General features: G+C 39.8%; 1 protein-coding gene and 1 long non-coding RNA gene across 5 annotated transcripts in view; both read left to right on the top strand.

Annotated features, from left to right (window-relative positions):
• Positions 1 to 13,894, top strand: part of LOC122574574 (cuticlin-3) — a 69,073-nt gene that overhangs the window by 18,734 nt on the left and 36,445 nt on the right. The gene's annotated exons all lie outside the window — the stretch shown is intronic.
• On the top strand, positions 590 to 4,797 carry LOC122574575. Of its 3 annotated transcripts, none has more exons than XR_006319104.1 (4): positions 590 to 2,689; positions 2,763 to 3,171; positions 3,250 to 3,987; positions 4,230 to 4,797. It is a non-coding gene; the product is annotated as an uncharacterized LOC122574575 (long non-coding RNA). The 3 variants fall into 3 exon arrangements; XR_006319103.1 differs by lacking the exon at positions 4,230 to 4,797 and having other exon boundaries at positions 1,073 to 2,689; positions 3,250 to 3,423; positions 3,607 to 4,116; XR_006319102.1 differs by lacking the exon at positions 4,230 to 4,797 and having other exon boundaries at positions 1,085 to 2,689; positions 3,250 to 4,116.

Raw genomic sequence — 13,894 nt, 5'->3', positions numbered from 1 at the left:
TAAGTTCACGAAATATTCGCATTTCTGGCTTAACGTTTGTAATAATACACGCTAGTAACAGTACGTTTGGCGAATCTATAATTATGCGGCTCGACCTATGATCAAGTGGGTCGTAAATTGGAAACGAGAGGGGAGTTATAAATGATTCTGGTTAATGACGATTGCAGGATTATTAAGCGGTCAACGACGCTTCCTTCCTCGAGGTTCCGTTACTCCTGAATTTATTCCGAACGTTTCGCGTAACTTATCCTAACGAGATTCACCCGCGTGTTCTTTTCTTCCACGCTGATATCGTATGATATCGGAACTCGTTTTCTATGCAACCAATGCGGTAGACTGTAATAACTTCCTCCCATTAAAATCGAATTCCTGAACGAATATACATAGGAACGCAAAAGTAATCAAGTACTTCTAGACACATTATGTATATACGTATATTATGAAACCCGGCTATAGCGATTCTACTTGTAAAGAAATTAGAAAATATCTACAAGTCTCGATATTTACATTTAGTTGTGCATCTATTATTTTCTTACAAAACAGAAGCAACTTTTGTCACAACCTGATACTTTCGTAAGCCATCTATACTATTGCAGTAGGAGTGCATGTTCGGACAGCTATCGCGTAATTTGTAATCCAGTAGGAAAACCATGATGGACGTATAGTGTTGCTGTATAATGTTATTACATTTGAAATTTCAATCTACGTAGTACGTGCTTCTTTGTTTATTTAGAAAACAACAAAGTCAGACAAAGGCAATTACACGTTTTAATCCTATTTGACATTAACTGAGAACAGAAGATAAGCTTCCATTTGCCGTGATTGCAAATGGTATTTGAATAATATTGGAACGAAGATGCCATGGAGTAAAATTTCACCGATTATGTATTTACGGACTAAAAATCCACCCTTTGAGTACTACAAAACAAAACACAAGAGAGCTACAACATACCGTAGCGCGATTTAATTCTACATGTAAAAAAAGAAACTCATAAACGTAAACCACCTTCTACATTAACCATTGCCTACACGAGTCACGAGTTGCGAGTTTCTTCCCGATCATTATCTCCGTGAGCGTATTATACGATCGTTTGGCTGATTTTTACCTAACGTGGAAATGTTGAATAATTTTAAAGTGGCGAAGAAAAAGTGGCTCGAGGTGAAAAAGCAGATGGGTTCGAATGGGTTTACTCGTAAAAAGAAGGCGATCGATTCGCATCGACTGCCATAGTTCGCAGGAGGATGCAAGCTTCCGTACAAGGGACGCAATGGATCGTAACGATCGTGCGTGGATCAGCGCCGGTGGATCCTCTCGAGCTAGGCCATCGATCACGCAGCCGATCGCACGGAAGATCGCTTCTTAAGTGATTCATTGTTTTCTACTGAGTTTACTCGTGACTTATATTATAGCTTTACACTTGTCAGTCGACCTTCCTTGTTCAACTTGGACAAATAACGCTGTATGATAGGTAACGATGGGAAGAGAACACCTACGAGGATCGAATTACGTCATCGTTGCTGCGTAGTCGCGAAGAACTGTGCAACGAACATCTTTTGTCGTCAGGTTTTGTATATCCCAATCTCGATCCTATCTTGGAAAGCTTGAAAAAATGGATCTAATATGCTGACAAATTTTCTTAACGACGAAAAACACGACTGAATCGAAAATCCTCGAAGAACGAAACGGACTTGATATACAGCGGCTCATAAGCAAAATGCTATAAATACTGTCCATAAAAAAATACACTGATCGTTGAAAATATTGGAATACAGCGTTGAATATATGTAAGATCGTCCGATTCTTAGAATCGAATTTTTACCTAGACCTAGATCTCAGGTAACATCAAACTAATTAACCGCCTCTACATCGATCTTTCATTAATCTCAAGCATCCTCGACTATTAAGCTCGTCGTCTGCAACCTACGCAAAGAATGGAACGCCGACCAACTAGGAAGTTATTAAAATGCCGTATTCAGCGGACAAGAAACTGTAACAGTCGAGGTGGACAGTGATCGCGCGAGGCAAGAAAGGGCCTTGACAATGGCGGAGCGAAGAAGACAGCAGATACCGCGAATAGAAAAACCGCAAGCTAGCAGAAATATCAGAGGCCCAGGTATACCGTTTCTTTTCGTCTTGCGTATTTAAACACCGGTAACGGTATACACCTCGCGTTAGGATCCATGGACAATTCATCCGAGCCGTTTTCTTTGCTTCATCCGGACGTCGTTTGCGTAAGAATCAATTTGGCCGTGCCTAAGTCCGTTAGAAGCGTGCAAAGGTACACGCATGCTTGGCCACGTTGCCTGGCCGTTAACTTTGGATGCGCGTCGGCTTTTTCATCGCTTCCTCGATTCCCTGGCCCGATCGTGGAACGACGACGTCGAACGAGTTAATTAAAGTGCCAGCGGGAAAACGAGCGACCATGACGTGTAACACGAACACGATAAAACAGAAGTTGCATTGCGGATAAATTCCACTGGAATGTCTATAAAACTGTGCGAAAGGAGAATGGCTGGAATACTGGTGAAAATTAGAAATTGATTTCTTACTTCAGAGACAGAGGTTTTGGATGAGACGCGTATTTTGAGAAGAAAAACGAACCACTTGTTTTCTCAATGGCTTCTGGAAAATGAATACAACGTGGAGAATGAAACAAAAGTTCGAGGACAGTGTAGATGATAATTGGCGGTAGGTTCCCTGTTTGAAAATTATTTAAGAATAAAGATTTTGAATAAAATAACGATGAAATATGTGTTTTTAGAAAGAGAACAAAGAAACCGTTTCGTCCTTGAAGATCTCTCAAGAGTTAATACGATATGACATACACTGCTACTTAAAATCGTTGGGATATCTTTTATCTTTAATAATCATTCGCTGTTCGATGTAGATTGCGAACTTCAAATTACACATCTTCGTATTTTAGCCATCTGTCAATTTTAAAGCAAATACATTAATATTCTACGACTTTTAATTAACACACCTTGAGTATCGTTTGTTACGCGTGTTTGTTCAGCTCGTGGCTAATTTATTCGCACATTAGTCTCACCTCGAACAAAAGGATTTTTTCGCGCGAAAACCGCCGAAGCGCGGAAGAGGACCTTGAGATCTCGCTCCGAGATGATTGGACGGAATCGACGGCATCCGTCGACGATTCACCGTGACTAGAAATAGTAATGACGTCGTTAATTAACCTAAGAAGGTGTTAAGGCTGGGATCGTCGGCTGATTCGAACTCGTGTTTCGTTATAGAGGAAATTGGAAGGCCAGGTGGATGAAGGATGTGGATGACGAACGACGATTTCGAGATATTACGCGCTTGTTACGAAGGAACGAGAATATCTCGTGTCAGGGGAAGGAGATTTAACTCCTTGTTAACTCGAGCCTTGAATCTTCCATCGGAATCGTTTTGTTTGAATCGGATTGGTGAGTCGGAGGAAGTCATCTTGAGCGAAGCATCTTTCGGAATGTGAATCTCTTTCTCCTTTTCTTTCTTTTTCCTTTAATCTCTTTTCTATGGAAGAATTTTCATAAGACATTTCAGAATAATAATTGAAAGTTATAGGGAAAATTATGATAAAAATAGTTTTGTTTATTTGTTCAATTTAGTGTCACTTTGCGACTAAAACGGGATGTCTTAATAGAAAATCGAAAGAAGAATAGCATTAGTATTTTATTTATTACGCGGATTATTGAAAATTACTTTGAGGAGACTAATGTGTTCCTTCGATACGAGCTACAATCTGAAGAACCGCAAGAGGAGTCAAAGGTCGTCGAAGAGTAATGTGCGAATTATGTTACCTCCTTCCCTACTGGCATTTTGGTCCTTGCGTCTTCTAACTGAATATACGCATTATCTCGATAAACGAGTACATGATCATCAGACGAACGAAAAAACGCAAATTTCAGAAGCGGAATTCGAATCTACTGTCGCGGTCAAGTAGAGTTATTTGATTCAATACGATATTTGGGTCAAGCTACTATACACGTGTAAGAAGTGGCCTTGTAATTTTCTAAATTTGCTTATGAATAACCTTTAAGTTACGCGTATCTAAAAACAGAGTATTTGATCGGAAAATAGCGAAATGTGCTGTACACAAAATATACATAATATCTCTTCTTCCTTTTTTATTATTATATTATATTAAAGATTAATAGCGCCTGTTAGCGCCTATTAGCGTCAAAATATACGAGTTTGATTATTCTATGCAAAGTTCAAAATTAAATTTCAGGATGTCGAAGCTCGACTGACATAAACAATTCAACTACTTCGTTTCAAAGTCTACATAAAAGATCAATGATACCTGATTTATTAGGCTGTCTGCACTGCAGGCGATGGAGTATCAAAGTTACGAGGTAAAGAAACTGTCGACAGCGAAGATAGCTCAATCAGTTCGAGTAGTTTAGCCCGGTCAACGAAAGACCAGGTCTGATCTCTGTGCCAGCCAATCCTGTGACTGATTCCTCTTCTCCCTGCAATTTATTATCATTATACACCTGTCCTGTTTAGGCCTACACCTCTATTATCTCATACATCTTGTCTCCCACTATTTTCTCTCAGTCAAAGTCCTATGGAGCATGTGCGAGGATGATTCTTGCGTACTCTACACTCTACTATGTATAGTAATAAAAATATGGTGCATGCTGCAGGGTAAACGCAGTTTGTAGTTAGCGCAAGTATACGTTACTTATTAACATACACACAACCGCTGCATACAGAGTGATCCATATCTTTCATCGCTTTGAATATCTTTCTTAGTTTTAGAGATACGAACATTTCCTACTTCGTCTCTTTCCTATTTAATGCCAATTTACAACGTATCAGTTCGGTTGCAGAAACTAATCTCAAGCAAAATCTCGACTCTTCGTTAGTTAAAAATCCAATTTCAACGCAATGCTTATACTGCCCGGCGAGGGAAGGCAGGTAAACTCGACTGTAAAAAAAGCGACGGAAACACGAGAATCCTGAAATAAAAGATAAAACAAACAACGGCGGCAGGATTCTCCAGACGGATACGAAGTTCGAACGGAGGATGCAACGAAGCATACCGAGGCAAGGCTGCGGGAATCAGCCAGACTGGAAAGAGCAGCAGGCGCTTTTAAAACGTTGAAGGAAGATAACGAGGGCCCGGCCAGGGCCGTACGATGGATCGATACACCGTTCGGGATAAGAATCGTTTGCGAGGAAGAAGCACGCGAGCAATCGGTGCCTTTGTGCGTGGAAAAGAATCCTGGAAAGATAAGGGGGAAGACGTTGCTCGAAAGAGTCGAAAGTGGGTCGAACGTTTTTCATCTTCGGTTGCCAGCCTGCTGGCTATTGTTGTTGCACGGTGCGCGGTTGTTGCGTATAGTTGTGGCAACAACTGCTGCTTATCCTTAGTTAGAGGATAATACCCTTCCAACGATGGAAACGAAACGAAATTTTCGTTGAATCAATAAAGAGTCTTAGGACAGTTACAACAGTTGGTTGAAAACTGGACAAAGAACGGACATCTTCCTTCGAAGGTACATACGATGAAATATTCTTTAACTTAATACCCTGTATGATAAAAAAGTTAAAGTTCGTAATTGATGTATTATTAGCGATTGAGTAAATGAATTTCTGTACAAATAGTATACCCAAACTAATACCAATATCCAATTCAAACACCGTGATGTTTCTCTGATTAACGTGGAAGCAACGACCACAGGAATCACCTTTAACGGTCGTTGAACGATGATCTATGCCACGGTGTTTTCAGATTTTCGCAAGATCGATCGATACTTGGATAACCCATAACTGCATCCATGATTAAGACTTCTTTGAAACACGTGACTGTCGGATCCGTGCAAAACCCGATGACAGTTTATCGAGTCCTGTTGGCCGCTTTTACATAGAATCAACAGGTCCATCTAAGAAGAAGGAGAATCTTGACCACGTGTATCTCGTACCATTAAAATCGCGAATGTTAACGGTTTCTTCTGCACATATGCCCGGAACTACTCACCGTTAATTATACACACCATTGACACCATTCTGCTATCGAGCAGATTTTCGTTCTATCCGTCATTGTCAATGTTCTGTTACGTTCTCTTATCGAAATGAATACCACGATGCTTGAAGATATTCAGTGTTTTTAAAGATAAATTTGTCGTTTAAGATTTACGAATTTTAACGATCCGATAAGTACATTTTTGTTGATCTTCGCACTTCGATGCTGTATAAGTTACTTTAGGATTAAAAGGGAGTACGTAAATTGGCATAACGTAAATAAAAATGAAAAGATATTTCCTGTTTAATCGTAAGCAGGCCTTAACGTTGGAAAATTAGCAAGAAACTTGGTATTATAAAACGTCGAGAAGAAAGAAATAAAGGATGATTTAACGTATTCGTAAAGAATTGGAAGAATACCGGTAATTCGAGTTTAAGACAGGTTTGATCGGTTATCATAGTTATAAATGGATTTCGCGATAATGAAAAAATATTGGACAAGATGATGGGAGAGTCCGGATTTCGACGGATGTTCCTGACAAAAACGACGACGATTCATAACGGTTCGCAGGTTCTGGTCTAAGCGCGATGACCGTGGCTACGCCCGTGCTGGCAGCCTCTTACGGTGGAGTTACGGTAATCTTCGTTACTATTCCGCACCTTGGTGCAACGAGTGGTTTCTTTCTGCGATCGTAAAGCTGCATCCACGCTTGCGATCAGCCCTCGCGAAACAAATTAGACTGTTGGCCTCTTCTTACACGGAGATACGCGTGCAGAAGTAAAATACAGGAAAATATTCATGCGATAAAATATCCACCTAAGAGAGTAGTTGTTTCGTACGAGGGAAGTTCTGCGATTGGAAAATTCAGAAAAATCGGCAACTTGGCGAGAACGTAGTTGAAGCGCGATTATGGACGAAGAAAATCGTGCTTCAATTTCTAGAAGCGAAGAAAGTCGTGAATCGACTGTACGAAAACGTTTGGTTCGGCAAGTGTACACGAAGTTTAAAGGCTTCGCAACCGACGATCTTGGCTGCAGGTTTCGACGACAACCTGCCAATTTTCTTCAAGGCCAGCACGATTACTACTGCATACCGGCGGAATGGTTTCTAAGAAATCGTGGTTCCCTCGGTCGAGGATCGTTCGAATCGTGTACTCTATTCTGTGAACTAGCGATCCTGTATCGCGCGAGTCTGTTCTATCCAATTTCTTTAGAATTTCCGTGGAAATCGTTTCCGTTTCTCGTTTGCTCGTAACACGGTGTACTGTATATATATATGTTCTTTATATTACACGGCGTAGAAATTGTTTTTGCTCGAGTTTGACCGTTCAGTGCTTACGAGCATTACGAGCCATCATAGACATAATGAATTAAACATGAGCATCTTTACGACCATCGAGAAATCAATTTAAATCTAAGCAAATAACTTCTGCCAAGTGGTTGTATGTAACTTTGCAACGAACCGATACGAAGTGGTTGTCCAATTAAGTCACCTAATTATATCAAAGTATCGTCTGATCGGACAGATTAATTCTTCTGCTTTTCTAATCCTTGACAAAAAGTGGTCGTGAATGTGTTACTCGGATGACTAGTACTTCGGAGACAGCCATTCGGTAACCCCTTCGTAGAAAACGGATAATCTAATCTAAGGAATAATCTCTGGCTATGAATATAATTCAAACACCAGACGATCCAGATCCTGCGGCAGGTTTTTCGATTCCACTTACAGATATTTGAGTAAGTTCACGAATATCTTTAGGGACTGGTTCTTCTCGTTTTAAACACCGGACACGTTCGCGGCTTATACAAGTAGAATAATAAACTCGACCTGGACACCCGTATATTTTGTATGGGGCCTCATCTCGGTCACGCTATCACTGGATTGCGTATGTTTATCTGTTTATAGGAAATTTTGAAGATAAGATGTTTAGGGTGTAATTAATATATCGAAGGATACAAAATAAATGACATGATACGTGTTATGATATGTATTCGGGAGTGAAACAAATGCGAATAATGACCATGGAAGATTAATAAGATTCTAGATATTCTTAGAATACCGAGCAGTTGTCGTTTGAAAGATAAACGAGAAAGAAGAAAATGAATTCCAATAAACCAAAGATATGTGAACGAACTGAAAAAGTGCTTCTGCTGCTTCGTTACCAATATATTCATGAATCGAACAACGTTTGATGTTGGTAAATAATGTCGAGTGGATGCGACGGTTGGAAAAACACGCAAGTATAATGAAATACGGGATTGGTAGAGAGATGCATCGCAAATGAGACGGTATCGAGACAGCACGAAGACGACGTTCGAATGGTATTCGCAAGGTTAATTACGCGGAAAGCGACCGAGAGATTTATTAACTGTGCTTGATTATTCCGCGAAGTTGCCTTTCCAGCTGTTACGCCGCTCCACGGACGGATATTACGCGACCAAGTTACGAATAATTGCAACGATTATCTTCAGGGAGGAGCGTGGCAAAAGGAGAAGCTGCGACTTAACGGAAAACGGTGAGATCTAACCGGAAGAGCCGGCTCCTAATAAACATAGCATTCCGCGTGTATCAATTATGACACGCTGGTAATAGCGTCTTGGAATTTCTGTTTTCTTCTCAGAAATTTCATACGTTTAGGTGAAAAGCGTAGAAAAGTAGAAATTGTACTGAAAGCGATATTACGTGTAGATTAAAGATGTTCGTGCATTCACAGGAAAATTTACGTCAAATCTTCGGAAATTTCCTATAATATTTAAACAAACTCAAGATGTAGAAAATGAAAGTTGTACTTAAAATATAATATTATTTGTGTACTACAGGTGTAGGTTATTTGCAGACTATATGCGTAATATGCGTCAACATTATGTACATAATTTGACACGGTGTCGTAACAATGGCCATCTAAGATCCTTCTAACGAGATCGTTTAAGCTGAAATCACAGCATGTTTTGAATAAAATGTTAAATAAAAATGTGCAATCTGGCAATCTTAACGACAAAATTAGCAATTATCCGCTGGTATCGTCGGAAATATATACGATTAATGAGGGTAAAATGATGCTCCATAGTGAATTCATTATCAACAGACCATAGTAAAGGGCTTGATAAAGGATAATAAAATGGAAATTCCATTTTTATCTTAGAATTTGAAATTTATATGGAAGTTCGATAATGAAAATTGGAGAATGAAAATCCACCCTTGCGGTTTTAGCAGAGGTATTTGCAATTTCCAGTCTCGCCAACACGTATGATCAAACCATTGTTTAACGTCTTCAGGCGGAACGACACGCATACTTGTATGCTTTGTGTGTTCAGAAAAATATATTCTCCGTTTCTATTGCTGCAACGATAAAGTTGCAAGACTCGAGAAGTTGTTGTTGGACAACAGCATCGAGCAACGATCACCCGTTTCGAATAACTCGAAGATAAAAGGGAAAAAAAGACCGATCAAGTTCTTTTAAATTATAAAGAATAATATGCTGAAGAACGAAGTTTACGATCATCGAATTGAACAACTATACCAAAGTCTGTTAATCGGTGAACATAACGTTGCTAGAGTTTCCGGTTGTTAGCGGGATCACGTTGCGGAGGATGCAGACGCGAGTCGCGTGCAATATGACAGTTATAACGCGAAAAGGAAGCCAATGGAAACGATTTTTACGAGTCTAACGGAATTTCCTCGCTAACTGCTCAAGAATGTGTCTACTGTTTTTTATTTTTAGCCAACTATCGCTACACATCACTGGCACATCATTTCTTCAAAAGAAGATAGGAATCTTTGAAAAGTAATAGAATTCGAAAATTGTTCGATTCGTAGTACGTGTACGAAATATTTAAAAATTTATAACTTTCTATATATAAGGAGCTCTGGAATTTTGGAATTTGGAAATTTGGAGATTTCCCCAAAAAGAACTCCATTAGTAGGTGACCAGCGGCGCGCGATATGCAAATTGCTCGCCTACTGGGCGCATCCTCTCCTAATTTCTTGGCAGACGTTCAAAATACCGTGGTTTCGTAATGCCGGAGACCGCAACGAGACGGTTCGCCGATTATGCAGATTCGCGCCTTACTGAATTTCGGCTCGTTAACCCGTTTCCTTCGCAATTATGCTCGTTGGTAAATTCAAAATCGCATTCGAAACTGCGCAGTGAAGAAACGATTAGTTTCAAGTTTGAAAGAATTTTTGACATACATTTTGCTGATGTCTATACTGTTATTTATGAGAAATTTGAAACTGTATGAATGCGCACTAATTTTAAACAATTTAGCGAATGGGACAACCCGAAATGCATATTTCGAAATAGGAAATATGAAAAACTTTTTAATAACTCGAGATTGCGAAAACGTTATGTGAATCATAGTCGTCCGTATACGAATAAAGATATGTCAGTTATATAATATGTATTATGCTTGTGGGTATTTAGGTAATAACGTAAATGCGAATTGCAATTGCACGGGATAAATTGTGATATTAGAGGGGAATCTTTTCAAAAGAAGTTACGCATTACAAAATGTTGGAAAATATTTAACCGAGCGAGATATCCAAAAGCTGACTCGGTGGGACGCACAGTTATGCAACAGCTCTGTGACTTCCGTGCTTGAGATTTTAATGCACCGCGTTGAACATGAGCGGAATAACGTATCGGTAACGTAACCAATCGTCGGCTGTACAACTTCCTGTCACCGCGATGAATTCGCTTTATTCCCCCTGGCCAGCCTGACACGATTAAACTGATAAAATTACTAACCTATAACTTATCAGCACCAATATATCGTTCTACTTAATAACAAGTTTGGTAACGAAGAAGCAGAAAAACAAGTCAAGTTGTAAAAGAATATCTTGAAAATCACAATTGATTATCCTACTTGATAGAATTGTAAAATTCCGTAACAATCTATAGTCAGTAATTTGTAATTTGTCGATTCATTCAGACATTTTTCCGGCGAGTGCTACGTATTTCGGAAGTTCTTGAAACTCCAACTATTTGAAACACCTTGCGCATAGAAATAAATTTCAAAGGCTGAAGTACCAAGAAAAGTATGTAAAGAACGCGTTTCTCGTCCCCTCGTCACGCAACGCACCTTTATTCCAACGAAAGAGGGAAAGAAGACGAGAGAAGAGCTCGGTACCGGAAACCGCATGATTCGCGTGTCGTTTGCAAATTGCGACTCCGTACACGCCTTTGTTTCACCTCGCGAGACCTCTAGGATGACTCAGATGTCGGAGAGGAAATGAAGTTGAGAGAAAGAGAAGGAAAGGAAGAGAAAGAAAGGGAAATCGAAGGGAGAACACGTGGTCGAGCGGTTTTTCTGCACGCTCATCCTGAGATTTACCTACGATGTGCTGTACGTGCAGGAAAGCAGGCCCTAAGGTCAAGTACCCTCTACTTCCGGCGTGACTTACACACCGAGCGCACGTGTCTCCGATTTAACATACGAACGACTCTCTCTCTGTTAGAGAAGAGGATTTTTGCATGTCTCTTTCTTATCTGCCTCGCAATTACATCTCGGCGTTCGTTTGAGAATTTTTATGAGATTTTTCCATTGGTGCTAGTCGATAACTATCCAACAGGTTTGTAAACAGTGTGAAAGAATACACGGCAAGCAACACTCGATATACAATGGCTGATGAAAGTATTTGAAGATTCGTAGACAATTTTGTTATGAATATATGTATATTGTATGTGTTATATGAAAGATTGTGAAATTTTATTAGGATTTCGGTGAGATACGAGTATCGTGACTCCACATTGATACAATTTTACTGCATAGTCTGGATCTTTATCTTGTATGAAAAAATGAAGCTTCCACGTCAACTTTTAATAGCCATCCATGTAATATACAGATAGGAATTTTCCCTGAAAATGGTATAATTACATAAAGAAATTCAAACAAAGAAACTTGTATACGATACGTTTCTATAGCACAGAGATAAATCTTTCTCTAGTGGATTGTTCGGATGGTTCTTTTATAATCTAGAATTACGACACTTTGTATAAGACCAAGAGGTACTGTGATATTTAGGAGGGTCTCAGACACGCGAGACACCCTGTATGACCTTATCCAACAATGATCGAACGTGAAAACCAGATGCTTTGCCCGACGCGTTTCAATTAACGAAACAAGGGGGACGGCGATTAAGGAAGAAGTGATTAGCTCGGTCGCAGGGACATTTAAGGTTGACAACCCTTTCCCTGGCGTGCGATCGCGGTGTCGTTCTCTTCGAAGATTATACAAACGTTTCCCGCCGGCAAACAGAGCCAATTAGTCGCACGCGAAAATCCACCGTTGCTCTCGTAACACTCGGTTAGCTGAGTCAATAACAGTCGCTATGTATATAGAGTGATCAGAAAATCGAAGGAAGTATCAGACAGCGATCGAAAAAGCCGGTAAACGCGAGATTCCGAGAGGTCGTCGACCGAAAACCATCTTTGCTTCGCGCTTCCAAGTGATTTTTCTTTAGTTTTTCATCGTTGCTCCCCTGTGGCGGATCTAAGGCAAAGGACAATGGAAAAACGGGAGGATTCTGCACGCTCGGTTCATCGATTCTTTCCAGGAACGAAGAGATTCTTATTAAATTGCTGGCTCACGACTCGAGCCGCTGTTCCGAGAAATATGCTCGTCGCTGCTCTTTTTTCCAACGCGTTTTGAAGAAAGAAAGGAGGAAACCAGAGAGTCACTATTCGATATTGAACGTTTCGAAGAACGGAGGAGTTGAAATGGCGAATGACGCAAGTGTCAAGAATGGGGATTTTTGTGCGAAGAGAGAATGCGTATCTGCTAATTTTCACGCTTCATCGTTTGTCACTTGATTGATTTTCATAGGTGGTCTTCGGTGCTTGTTAGTTTTTATAAGTTTAAAGAGTAAATAATGAAATTTAATATATTTTTTAGTTTAATGGATAATTTAACGCGAATAGATAATAGAATTCTTATCGTAAATTTTATTTTTTAATACTGGTAACTTGTACAATTTTACTGGTATCTACATATTTATTATGACAATCGTGCAAGAAGACTCGGATCGTCTATTATTGAAAATAATTACGTTCTATCTTTTACCTTCTATCGTTTCTTAGGTATAACTTGGCCGAGTAGCATGAAACACCCTGTAGAAAGTGTCAGGGAAAAATCTTCAACACGATTCCTTGACTTACTTAGTTATTTACTACTGTAATAGAGTTCTCGCGTGGACTCGCTATCTTTACGCTTACGTAACTTTGAATAGTACGCAAGTACACCGAACACAGTTAGGCTCCTATAATACTGATATCGAAAGCTAGAATCTTCGCAAAAGAGAAGTATAGGAAACGGATTTATGAAAATCTCAGAGTTCCTCGAGCAAATTGATGCCATTAAGTCTAATAGAATTTCATTAAATCGCCGATCTCTAATGGAAAAATTGGTCTCCTTATCTGGCATTTACCGGTCGCGTTTCCTTTCGATACTCGTCGTAGCTTGATCCTTTTATTGCTCGTCGATCAAGTCTGTTCACAGAGAGACGTTTCCTTTGGCGGATGCAACGAGTATTAAGAATTAAATTAGCCAAGATCTCATTGACTGTTCGGGTAAGAAAAAGATGCCGCGATGAGTCAAGTTCACGACTCTCTCATCATTGTTTCCCCGTCGTCAAGACGATAATGCTAAACCAAAGATGATCATTGTCATTTCGTTCGCCTGGCTCCACGGTGGTAATTCTCTAAACGACGATGCCGTTAATCACTCGCGGATTAATCGTGCGATACTCTCGGTTTAAAGAGGGGAATTTATTTTTATACGAGTTATTTCAATAACCAGCGTCACCGTGTTTTATAATAACGGTGCTTTTAAAGCGTCGCGTAATTTCATCGCTTTTCAGGCGTACGAATTCAGGGAAACGTGAATGTTATCCGTCTATGGAAAATTTCAAAGGTTTAAGAGCGTTTT

The sequence above is a fragment of the Bombus pyrosoma genome, linkage group LG14 (assembly GCF_014825855.1).
Source record: "Bombus pyrosoma isolate SC7728 linkage group LG14, ASM1482585v1, whole genome shotgun sequence".
Classification (NCBI taxonomy): Eukaryota; Metazoa; Arthropoda; class Insecta; order Hymenoptera; family Apidae; genus Bombus; species Bombus pyrosoma.
Note: the sequence above shows the minus strand (reverse complement) of the source record. Positions and strands in the feature narration are given on the sequence as shown.